Below are 13907 nucleotides of genomic sequence, written 5' to 3' on the forward strand. Positions count from 1 at the left end.
ATGTTTATTCAAGTCTAGAGACATGTATTTTTTTTTTCTTTTAGACCAGTTTGAATGTCTAATCTCTGCATTGTTCTGAAAACAAAAGTCTGTTCGCTATACCTGAAGCGTAATTAACCCCGACAAACCATTGTATGATAATTTCAAAGTGGGACAGAAAATTTAAAGTGATGGCCTCAATTGTTTTTAACACTACTTTCCACACAAAATGCTCTGCTGGCTCACAGATTCCATCCCCATTCAATTGCCCCTTCCCGTGGGAAGTGGTTTAAAAAAAAAAAAAAAAAAAATTGCTCAATGTGCACCTTGTGAGCCTTCTGTAGTGATGCGAATGCTGCAGACCCCCCCCCCCCCCCCAACATTTCCGGCCACGATTCCGCAACGCGCAAAGATTTTGCCACATCGTTTCATGACTTTTTTCATTGAAGTCTCCCGCATATTTTGAGACCAAATTTGCTTGGTCCGGGTACACCGTTCTGCAGTTATGTAATGTTTTGCATAAATGCATGTCGACCTGAAAACAGCTCAAATTCATGATATCGTGTGCAAATCCAATGCAAATTGTGTTTTTTCGTTAATTTGATAATAATTAGATTGTTTCAACCTTTGACCAGTGAAATTAATCAATTGTAATGTAGATAAGCTTGAAAAAGTGCCTGCAACAAATTTTGGCAAAAAAAACAACCAAACAATAGAAAACAAAATGTAAAAAAAAAACATTAAAATACATAAGAAATAAAAAAAACAATAAAAGACAAAAGAAACTGATTTTGATTTTGCAATTTTTTTTTGCAAGAAAATTGTTTGATGTGTCTTGAGGAACTCTCACACAAAAATTTAGCAATCCTTCAGTCTTTTTTATGGAGTTATAGGTGAAAATATGATTTCATGCGTAAATTTGCATATTTAATTTACTAAAAAAAAAGCCAATATCTTTTTACTGTATGACCACGTAATCTTGTAGTTGACATCTGGCTCTATCATCAGGCAAAATTTTGCCAGACCAGGACCTGTCCATTGGAGTCTTATTCACTTATTTCATGGTTAGTAACGTTACAATACACACAGGCTGTGGTTAGTAACGTTACGTGGTTAGTAACGTTACACATTTTGACTGCCGTTATTTCTAACTTCTATAATGATTAGTAATACTTATTTTTATATTTCAATTAGTCATTGGACACAGCAGGAAAAATTGAAATATTATCATTCATAGACACTTTATACTCTCTGGAGGTAAATAATTTCACTTTTTGGTTAGTAACGTTACATGACTGTCCGATGGTTGGGGAAATGCACACATGTTTGCATTTCGAAGACATGTAAGTTGATTCTACTTAATCTATCCATGAAAGCACTGTATCGCCTCTAAGAATTCAATATTTGTGGCTAGAAAATGGCATTTAACTTGATTAGCTATCTTCTTTGCCATTATGGAGATTTTGCTGATGAAATTCAATCTGAAAGATTACTTGTTCAAAATTGGTCAATTCAATACCTAAAACTATCAAGATACCCTGAAAAATAGTTTTTCCTGAATTATCAATGTGTTCTTTCTGAAGTCAAACACAAAAATCAAGGAAAAAACCAAATTGAAATTTTATGGTCATGTCCCTCTAACTGCGGAATTGCCCTGCAATAGTTTTACACTGTAAAATAATGACCAGTAGCACCCCTACCATCTCGCTGTGAAATACTGTATGTGATGGTAGCACTTCATCACACACAGTTTGATGAATAATAAAATATGAAAATAACTCTAAAAAGTTGTGAACAGATTTGGATGGTAGTACTTCATCACACACAGTGCATGATTCTTGATGAGTACAGGAATATTTCAGTAATACTTATCAAAACTAAATCAACTGACAATGTATAACAAATGCATAGGCATACAAAAGTTGTTACCATACTTCCAAAACATCCTCTCTCACAAGTAAACAATATTTTACAATAGTTACATGTACCTCCGCTGAGGTGGTTATGTTTTTGTAGGTACCAGTATTGGTTTGTCTGTTTGCAAAATAACTCAAGAAGTTGTAAATGGATCTAGGTGAAACTTACAGAAGAACTTGATTATGACACAAGAAACTACAGTTGTAATGATTGAATTTTGGCAGTGATACGGCCCTCAATCTAGATCCAGGAATTTTTTTCTTAATATTTCTTTGAAGGATTATAAGCAAATACAGTAGGGCTAACAAATGAGGGAGTTCAAGCTGCGCGTATTTCAGGTGTGTACATACTGTACATGTATAAGCACACTGGTGATAATCATGCGAGGAAGCTGATGAGGTATACATTAGACTTTAGAACTTAGGTGTTTTTATCACTGAGAATTACGGTAAAAGTGGATATTTTCGTGTGAGTAATTTTTTGTGCTCGGCCAGGTAAGATGAGTTTCATGCATTTTGAATTCCACGGAATCAAGACATCAATTACTGGAACAAATGGCAAGGAAATATATTTGCATACTTACAATATTTACGCACTAGTTTCTGGTTGCACGAAATGCGCCAAATCACAACACAGTGAAAATTTCCACTTTTACATTAGAGTGATTTTTAGCATGTGTGAGCTGCTTGGTGGAGGTCTGCGATCCTCAAGTGCTTTTCTAGTTTGCACATTCATGGCTTTGCAAATCCTTTGAAAACATGTCATGTTCACACACACCAGTGCAGTAGTGTACAAAAGAATGCACAGCTGTACAAACCCATTCTCTACAAAGTTGTAGCACTGTCTGTAAAAGTTCCCTCATCAAATGAAAATGCTCAAAATTTAGTATTTTGTTTTCAATTGTTATTCACTGTTATAAAAAAAAAGAATCCAATGATCAGCTATTCAGCTGTAAAGACTAGTTTAAAAACATTCTATTTCCATAATTTGTGTATGATTCAAATAAGATATGTACATGTACAACTGCACATGTGCATGTAGTTTAAGAATAACATACAATGTATGAGCAAAATTGGACAACATTGCTCTATGGGGAAAAGCAATGCTACAAAGAACTACAATGTAAGTTTGAATATCATAGCTGAAACAATGAGTATTTGGGGCAAGTCAGATGATGTAATGACTCTCTAACTTTCATTCCTTCTACAGCATACATATAGATGTATTTATAGACACTTAACTTCTGCAAATCTACCAAATGAGGGGTCATTACTGATGAGCCAGATAACCACCTGTCAGTAAATCTCCCTCTGACTGCCTCTTAACTCTTTATGTGCCACGTTCCCACGTCCGACTCGGTCGACGGCGTGCCAACTTCGCATATTCTGCTCAACACACAAAGCCGCTTAAACCGATCGAAAAATCGCTAATCCCGCGGTACAATGAAAGCGTTTCTCGCGCTTTTGTTCCTCTCACGTAAGGCTCGCGTTCTATGTGGTGATTGACTATCAAGCGGTGTTCCCAACTAGATTTGCGTGTACATTCTAAGTTTCTGTTACGGTTTTATGTGCAAAAGTCATGCCTTTACAGTAATGTAGCAACTTGTCATTAAAAAGAAAAATTGAAAATAGATTTGTCATACAATTTGTATCGAAGCAACATTTGGCATTCCTCTTTAACTTTGCTCACTATTGTGTCCACCTTAACAGAAATTTGTAGAAGTTATACAAATTGGAAAAACCGAATTCTTTCTCAAAGCATGACTACCTTCGTGTCTCAGAATAACGTGGCACACAGGGGGTTTCCACCATGGCACATAAAGAGTTAAGTACGTACAGCGTGTGCTCTTGCAACTGATACTTTTTGCATTTTTTGCAGCATCAAACTGTATCCTATTTCAATCTTCCACTCCAAAAATAGATACCAAGTACCATACTAAACAGAGATTTAATTTGTTATGACAAAGTTTAAGAGACTTGCAAAGAATAAGAATGTTTTTACCTGAATTTTGAAAGGATGTTCCGCCTTTAATAGGCACATGTACTGTACTGCACAGTAGTTTCACAGACATGATTTTGTGTGTAAGAAACAATGATAAGAGGAGCCAGGGTGAATCCCTCTGAGGGCCACAAAACTCATGGCAACATACTTGGATCACACAGAATGTAGTTCATGTACAATAGCACAAACTGTTTAGAGTCTTTATTCGGTTTAAAAAAAAAAAAAATAAGGGAAGCACCAGAAAGAGAAGCGTGGGATAAAAGGAGATGGAGAATGAGGAGGAGGAGGAGAAAAAGAATTTACCGGTACCGTAGATAAATGGAATGACAAGAAGCAGTCAAAAAAGATCTAGCATCATAATTTCTAGTTAAACTACCATGAAAATGATTTAGAAAGGGGAAAATTATGCAAATAGTGATGAAACCAGAATACAAATGCAAAAACAGGGGTCGCACTTAACTTTTTTTTTAACTAGCCAGGCGGACAACTTAGAATCAATTTTGACACTGTAGCAATATTTTGGCTAGCCACACGGACTAGTAACTTCAGAATTTTACGATTTTTAACTAGTCCGACGTGATTTTGGGTGGCCAATGGCCAGCGGACCATCGCCAATTTCGAACCCTGAAAAATACATTCAATGTGTCTCCACGCCACAACAAAGAATTTTCAGTGACAATATTACCTGTTCTCAGCTTCTGACACTCCTGTGACTTGGTGGAAATAATGACATCCAATCATAAACCAAATGAACCAGCTCAATGGCTTTAACTAAAGCTCCTATCCCTCAGTGTATTATCAGGAAGACATATGGTTAAGAAAGCTCTATACTAGCAGCTAGTCACCGTCACAAATGTCAGGTGACGGCTCTGCTCAGAACCATATCCTCAACTGAGCAGTCCTGGCGCCGTTCTTGAAACTGCCTGTCCTTTACACTGCATGAATCATTGCCTCATTACTCTTGCGGTTCAGCACACTTGCTGCTTGGAGGTATAATACTAGAATCTGAGAGTCTGCAAGAACATGCATAATTTGCATGAATCGGTAGACATGCTCCATTGAGCAGGAGCTAAAGGGTTAATTCTCATTATTTGACTCTTCTCTCTCCCTCTCCTTTGAGCCATACAACTGTAAAGCTTGAGAGGAAATGGGTAATTTCCCATCATTTGCATACCTGCACATTATGTAGCATGAGGCACTGGGCCTGGGTAGTAAAAAGACAGGAAGTGCAGAATACACAAGAAAAGTATTCCATTCACACTATTTTAGCATCTCACAATGACTCTCATAGTTCCTCCGGCAGTTACAAGTCTGTATAATTATAATCATGTGCTTGTATATTTTCCTCTGTTCTCAACTGTTACCGGTAGTTTATGATCTTGTATTAGCAACTGCACTCTACCCTTATGTTGGGATAGCTAGACACTATTCAATCACTGCAACTAATTAGAGGTCTACCAATTGATACGATGACATAATGTGGTCAGACTGCCTGTACGTTCAAAAGCACCATTTTGCTACATGTATAATGTAAACCTGTGAGTAAATTCCGGAAGTGATTTTAATTTTATGGGCCTCGGAGCTCTGAAAAGTAGATCTAGGTCTCCTGCTCATGTCATGTGTATGTTGTACCTTGCATCATATCAGTTCGGGAAACCCACTCACAAGGGGGGCCCCTCCTTATAAGTAACCTCTCCCCCTTATAAGTAACCCCGTCCCCCTTATAAGTAACCCCCGGGGCACCCCTTATAAGGAGTCTCCACGCTTTTTTGCAATGCAACGCGAAAATGAAAGGACTGCGGCAATTCGCTTGATTATGTCCATAAGGCTTCACAAGTTTCCTAGTTACTCACGAAATTTGAGCAAAATCGGTTTGAGGCATCATATCTAAAATCATGGATTTAAATGCGATGTCAAACGACCCATGCGAATGCTGAAATGCGAGCGATTACTGGCGTGAGTGTCGCCAGGCGCGGCGGCGCGGCAATGCTTGAGTGCAGACGTGGCGACTGAGTACGGAGGTCAGTCGCCACGTCTGCACTCAAACATTGCCGCGCCGCCGCGCCTGGCGACACTCACGCCAGTAATCGCTCGCATTTCAGCATTCGCATGGGTCGTTTGACATCGCATTTTAATCCATGATTTTAGATATGATGCCTCAAACCGATTTTGCTCAAATTTCGTGAGTAACTAGGAAACTTGTGAAGCTTTATGGACATAATCAAGCGAATTGCCGCAGTCCTTTCATTTTCGCGTTGCATTGCAAAAAAGCGTGGAGACTCCTTATAAGGGGTGCCCCGGGGGTTACTTATAAGGGGGACGGGTTACTTATAAGGAGGGGCCCCCCTTGTGAGTGGGTTTCCCGAACTGATATAAAACAACATCGTGCATGAAACTACATCAGGGCTGCCAACATTGGAAACTACTTGAGAGTGAGACTCCCATAGACCAATGCTATAATTTCGGAGTCAAAATGAGTGAGATCAATAGAAATGCATGCAAATGAAATAAACTTTTAGAGTGAGAAAGGACCAAAATGAGTGAGTCTCACTCTCAATGAGTGAGAGTTGGCAGCCCTGCTACATGTAAGTTGGTGTGACATCTAACCAACATCAAATAAAACTGTTCAGCCATGGCCCATGATCAATTACCACAGTATCACACAAAATGCACCATTTCACTTTTTACTAGACATCTAGGCCTACATGTCAATCACACATCCTCATCCAGCATCATCAGTTTCCCTCAACATTGCTCAACATGCACTCTTAGTCTTATTTTACAAGAACTGACACCGACCATGCCGACTGTAGTGAAACAGGAAACTCTTTTCCAGGGATCCCTTGCACTGTTTTGTTGCATAGAACTTTCCTTGGTGTGCATCTTCAGTCATGGTAGCAACAATTTCAAACTAGACTCGGAATTTGTCAAGACTGACAAATTAGGTGATCCGATTTTTTTTTTTAATCAATGATTCGAGTCCTGATCGCAATAGGCATGACCATATAGATTTTATCTGTGTTTAGAGACATTGGCCGTGTGATATTTGGATTCTCATTTAGAAAAGAGAGTGAGGTCTACCATCTTTGGTACCAAATTCGGTATAAACCAGGGAGGTACCTCCCTGGTATAAACTATAACGAAGATACAGAATGAAGTACATTTGACCATTGACCCAACTTTGCACAGCCAAGATGGCATCTGAGCAAAAAGTGGTTATTTTGTGAAATGATCCTTGTAACATGGTCTTTACGTGTGCAAAATATGGGAAAGATAGGACATGTATTCACCAAGATACAGGTTGAAACATTTATGACCTTTGACCCTAATTTACATACCCAAGATGGTGTCTGATCAAGTAGTTGTTATTTTATGAAATAATGTACGTGACATGAACTAAACATGTGCAAAATATGGGCGTGATAGGGGCTGTTTTTCTTGAGTTATTGCAAAGAAAGTTGTAGAAAGAAAGAAATATCTCAATACATCGAAGATAAGTTTGATTTCAACCAAGTTTCTTGACGTGATCTCGGCGTCGTATGAAAAAATGGAGGGTATAGTCACGATAGCCCAAAGTCTGAGCTACAACATATTAAAATCTGGGAGAAATTCACAGAAGAGTAAGTGAGCTAGTGTTCGATAAAGACCGTCATGTCAATTTTCATTTCCAGAAAAATTCCCTCCCATAGAGATAACACGTAAACTGGTTAAATTTGACAAGGTTACATTATATCTAATTTCAAGAGGTGAAGACATCATCCGATTAAAACTTTGATTGAACAAAACTTAAAGAGTATTACATTGGCTACAACATACTAAAATCTGGAAGAAATTCACCAAAGGGTAATTGAGTTAGTCGTCGATAAAGACAATCATGTCAATTTTCACATCTAGAAAAATTCCCTCCCATAGAGATAACACGTGATAATGAAGATAAAGAAAGAAGTACATATGACCTTTGACCCTACTTTGCACAGACAAGATGGCGTCTGAGCAAAAAGTGGTTATTTTGTGAAATGATTCTTGTAACATGTTCTTTACGTATGCAAAATATGGGAAAGATAGAACATGTATTCACCAAGATACAGGATGAAACATTTTTGACCTTTGACCCTAATTTACATACCCAAGAAGGTGTCCGATCAAGTAGTTGTTATTTTATGAAATAATGTACGTGACATAAACTAAACATGTGCAAAATATTGGGCTGATAGAGCTTGTTTTTCTTGAGTTATTGCAAAGAAAGTTGCAGAAAGAAAGGAATATGAAAATACATGGAAGATAAGCTTTAATTTCAACCAAGTTTTTGGGCAAGATGCCGACTCCGTATGAAAAAACGAAGGGCACACTTACGATAGCCCAAAGTCTCAGCTACAACATACTAAAATATGGGAGAAATTCACCGAAGCATAAGTGAGCTAGTGCTCGATAAAGATAGTCATGTCAGTTTTCATTTCCAGAAAAACTGCACTCCCATAGAGATAACACGTAAACTGGTCAAATTTAACAATGTTACTTTTAATCCATTTTTACGAGATGATGCCGTCATCCAATCAAAATGTTGTTATTATATTACCGAAAGAGCATTTAATAAGCTACAACATACTGAAATCTAGGTGAAAATTGGCAAAGGATTAGTGAGATACGCTCGAATGAACTTAAAATTTGATGACGTCATTTTGAAAATTTACTTTTTTTACTTTATTAAGAAATTTGATATCTTTTAATCATTTTTTCAGCATCGTCAACCCATGAAATGACATGTACAACTCATCAGCTTTCAGAATATGTAAAGAAAATGGGGGGTCACCGTCCATCCTGACGAGTAAAATCGGATTTAAAATTGGCGGTTTTTTGGCATTGTTGGACTGTATATCGCCATTGACGCGCGCGCGGAATTTCAACTTTGACGGGTCTGTATGACGTCATATTGAGTCGGATTGACTTGAAACTTGGTAGAAATATTCCTTGACATTTCAGGCATCCGATAAGTGTGAAAAAACGGGAAATTTCTATTGCATATGAGCTCTGCGTGCGTATATATGCGCGCGCGTACGTGTCCGTCCAATTTTTTCAATTTTTCAAAAAATGCTCCAAATGGTCTGAAACGTGTGCAAAAAAAATTTGAGCTCGATTTGAGCATACAAATATTTCTACGCGCGCGTACGCGCACGTTTTAAGCGTTAATATGAATTTTGAGAATATGAGTAGAATCCGCATAACTTGAAATATATGTGACGTAAATTTCATTGAAAAACTCCATTCCATTAATGAGATATGAATGAAAATGTGCTTTCATATAATGACGTCATAGTGACGTCACGGTCGACTGATCACTATGATTTTATTTGACCCGTCGTCTTTGGGACATGATACATATATGGTATAATTTTGACATTGATAGGAAGAACACTTTCTGAGCTAATCGATACACAAATTTTGTCCAGAAATAAAGAAAGAAGAAGAAGAAGAAGAAGAAGACCCAACAAAGAATCCGTACAGATACAGAAGGTGATCCGAGAGGATACTCGGATCACCTAATTACTAGCAACCTATCTAATCATTGTACTTGAAATATACCAGATCGGCGCCCTCAGTTGATGAGTTATTGTGTTGTTGTTTTCATCAACTTACACTTCACGAGTAGGCCTAGTAGCGTCTAATCTCTGCCGTGTTGTGCTTCCTAACAAGGAAAATTACGCGCCCTAACAAGGAAAATTACTCATTTGAAGGAATCTGAAGTGACCTTAACTTCGAGTTTAGGGCTATCCTGGGTTTTAGGGGTCTAAATTATTTTGGGCTGCTAACTTTAATTGTATTAAAAGTTGTATTGGGAACCTGTAAATTTAGTGTAATATAAAGTTAGGCTTCGGTCTCAGGGAGAGAAGAGTCGAGCCGACTCAGAGTGGTACTAGGTTTCTAGACTAAGTACAATTGTACTATCGACTGACCAGCCGCCCAATAAAGACCACGAAATTTCAACTTGAAAGTCACGCATCTCTCCATCTCAACTGCAACATTCCGGCAAAATGAAAGTATCGGGGCCTTGCCTTGCTCACATGAAAACATTATTTCATACATATAAAGACTTACCGCCCTTAACGTTTACTCGAAAAAGAGACCAACGATCAAACGTGCACCACTATTTCTCATTCGATCTGGCGAACGTTCTCAGGTTCTTATGTGATGTTATATGCAAAAACGTTACAGATCGCATTGCACAGGGATAATACACTTGAACAGCTCGACGCTCAACGTTGATTCATTTTTCTCATTCCCTTGTAATTGCGAACATCTAGCGGTGTGGTATTCAATTTATTAATCTTTTAAAGACTTAGAATGCTAAGTATTTAAACATTACAATGCCTATTACCTAAATGTACGATTAATCATAAAATTAGTGTTAGCATGTTATTTTCTACTTTGTATGATGGATCAGATAAAATCAGCAGACAAATAGGAAGGGGAGTAAAACTAGTACTGTAAATAGCCAAACACGGTAGCAAGCCTTTACCCCACCCTCTACCACAAATCCAGCTGTGTAACCCGGAAGTGGTGCATCAGGTCAAAACGATTCCTGTAAGTGTACGTCGTGTACTGCATCACTGAGTAGTTCTGCCTGGGAATAACACGGGTTGCATGAAGGCTGTGTGCTATGTGCGACAGGGGATGTATCGACTAAACTTACATGCTAACGTATTAAGACCTACTATTTGGGAACGAACTCTATTCTCGAAAGGTATCCATAGCATGCGATGCTACGGTGATCCAGCCATCTAGGCCTACATCTACACCGATCTATTAAACGACGTAAGTATGGTAAATATAATGAAGAGTGTCGAGTATCCATTATAAATGCACAATTGCATTATTACTCCATGACTCAGAACTGAACCCTCGACTATGCCTGTGTCTGTGAGTGTGACTGAGCTGTGTGCGTGTCATACGCTCGCTGTATAAATTGGTAATTGGGTCCACAATATCAATAGATTTCTAATCGAGACTAACGGGTTAGACGAAACAGAACGAGGTGGCAATTGTGCGCTTATGGCCCTATAATGAATGATAATAGGCTATATTATCGGTGTGAGATTTTACCCTAATCGAGCAGTGCGTGCGAATTCAAGTACAGACCTCCACAATGGCTCCATCTATCATGTCTATTTCATTTCTTGACCGAAAGATCGGTCTGTATCTGTCCGTCGAGGAATGTTCCGCGGAGACTACGTCTGGCTTCAGGGATCCCCTCCGTATACAGACCGAAGTCAATGATTGCGGCTCCTGTGTGGAGCAGTCGCGCACAGATCAAACGTTACGATAAACCAAATATCAGACAGCTTTTTTACATTCAAAACAAGTTTGACATGACATGACACATTATGCAGCAATATTTGGGATAAATTTCTCAATTGTGCAATCGAAATACTCACATAAACTCGGTTATAACGCAGAAATTTTATTGATATCGCAACATCGCCGTTCGCACGCTGTAAGTCGCCATTTTGAATCTGTAAGCCAATCACATGCGAGGTACGTGTTTTAGTACAACAAACACGTAGAAGCTACCTCGCATGTGATTGGCTAATAGATTCATAGTGTATGTTTCTGCAGTTTGAACGTGACGACGCGACAGGCTGTGTTTTACGTTGAAAATTCTACTAAAATGTGGGATTATTCATTAATCTGGTGAGTGTAATGTATTCTTAAAAAGCTAATTTAACTATACAAGCTTAAATTTGCCGACCTAAGGCCGTGAATTAGACGCAATCGAGAAGGGTGAGGTACCTCACCCAATTTTCCATATAGACAGTGGTTAAGAACATCCACACAGCAATGGGTACTGCAACCTTCCGTCTGTCTACGGAGGACAGCGTTAATGGCAAAATATAAAAAGAGTCCTCCGGACAGACGGATCTTTCTGTCTATTCCATTTCATACTTGCCAACTCGGCAATTGTGCACTTTACGGCCCTATATTATCGGTGCGAGATTTTACCCTAATCGAGCAGTGCATGCGAATTCGAGTTCCTATCAGGCACCGCGGTTCGACAGCGGGTCTTCCGGCACTGTACTGTGTACATGTGTGTGAGATTTCGTGTTGGGATGCATGCAGTGTGTGTGAATGTGTCAACGTGCGTGTGCGTGATGAAGGCTCTTACGGTACGCCATATGGTTGCTCTAACGCCCTTCCCTGCCTGTGCGGCGGGGCGTGATCGAGCGCGGGTTGTGCATTGATTGGCACACAACTGGAATGCAACGAGTGGTAAACTTCTGTGCTTCAATCATGATTTTAAGTGAATGAATTTTGCGTGATATATTAAGCAGGGTATCGCTAATTAACCTATTGCGGAGGGCATATGCCCGCTGCGGCCTTGGCGGAATTATTCTGTAAAATAATAATAAAAAAAGACGAAAATCTTATCTCGATTCGTCAGTCTGTAGGTGTTTATTTTGTCTACACAGTCAACCAGACGCCGTGCGAAGTGTGTATAGCTACTGATTTACGGGCAGCCACTACATGGACACACACACAAGCGCAAGCCTTGCCCGCGTGGTTGGTTTGCGCGATCCCTCAGCTAGCTCCGCAGAAGCACCGTGAGTGAGGCGGGCTTTTAGTGACCTTATCACTTGTCAAACGGCGTTCCATACAGCAAGAGAAGCTCGCCAGCTGCTCAGTGCGGAATGGTTTATGGGATATCACCTTAGCACACGGCGAATGAGGTACCGATAATATAGGGCCGTAAAGTGCACAGTTGCCACCAACTCTACCGCATTTGGCGGTAGACTACCACTTTTGAAAGATTTCATTAGCATTCAAGCTAGCGCTGCTCGCATAGGCATCCTGGATTCTACCGCTTTCTCAAATGAAAATGTTGGCAAGTATGCTATTTAAATTACCTAGCGTAGACGTCTAGATCGTATCAGGCACCGAGGGTTCGACAGCATGTGTTTCAGTACTAACGTCAATTACCATTAAGTCGCCACTATTACCTTATAGCGCATGGTGACATTTTCGCGTGTTGTTAAATTCGCGGCCCATGTGTGATTCGCGAAATTCACGAAAATTAAACCCTGGCAAAAATAACAGCTTACAGTATAACTTTTAAACGGATTGTCTGATTTTCCCCAAACTTTCACTGATGTGTTCTACTATTGCTGCATTCACTCAATCCACATGTTTATTAAGGTGGAATTGTCCTTTAAAGTCAATGGGTGGCACAGTACAGTCAGTCAAGGATCATATGAAAGCGATTGGTTAAAGTTGTTGGCAGTAAAATGATCGATTGAATGTGTGCTTGTCACAGATTTTAATAGTGCATAATATGGCAAAGGTATGTTTTATGTGATGTCAGAGGTGCGCAATGGTACAAAAACTACAGCTTGATCATGAGTTTAACATGGGAGTCAATGTTAATTGGTGACATTAGCTATGCAATATCAATTTTTGCTCGAGTGAAATTGCACGGCTTAACAGTGACAGCATGCAATGGTACTTTTAGATACATGTCATGCGATGAACATTCGACCGGATAGCTAGAATCTTTAGGTGTTGTATAATGGTTATTTTAAGATTTCTGCATGTAACTTATGTACTGTACACGTGTATTTGTACACTACCGGTACTCTGTTCAATGTTATGAATATGAACACAATATCACAGTTTATGAATTATTACCCTGCAGCTACAGTACCTCTGACCTGTGACCCTTCTCTGATGCTAAATTCAGTAACTGCTATTACTGTCAAGTTTTAATGTGACTGGAGTGTGTTTACATTGTAAGTGTAATGCCATATGTATAGTAGAATCCTAGACTATATCATTATTAAAGTGAAAACAAAGTTCTGGTAAGGGCCTGAGAACCCGTCTGGCACCATTTCATATTTGCTTGCAATATATCGAAAGAGTCTACAAAGAAACTTACCTGGCTGACGCGGTTTGCCGGAATGATGAGTCGTTTTGGAGTATTTTGAGAAAAATAATAAAAGTCGGTAGACCGACTTTTATTCCAG

General features: G+C 39.1%; 1 protein-coding gene across 1 annotated transcript in view; it reads right to left on the reverse strand.

Annotated features, from left to right (window-relative positions):
* LOC140241045 (spectrin alpha chain, non-erythrocytic 1-like) overlaps nt 1–10130 on the reverse strand; it is an 80388-nt gene extending 70258 nt beyond the window's left edge. Inside the window, exon 1 of the mRNA XM_072320814.1 lies at nt 9991–10130. The gene's annotated coding sequence lies outside the window, so the exon portion shown is untranslated. The remainder of the gene's footprint in view (nt 1–9990) is intronic.
* Nucleotides 10131–13907: the final 3777 nt, after the last annotated feature.

This window comes from Diadema setosum, chromosome 17 (assembly GCF_964275005.1).
Source record: "Diadema setosum chromosome 17, eeDiaSeto1, whole genome shotgun sequence".
Taxonomy (NCBI): domain Eukaryota; kingdom Metazoa; phylum Echinodermata; class Echinoidea; order Diadematoida; family Diadematidae; genus Diadema; species Diadema setosum.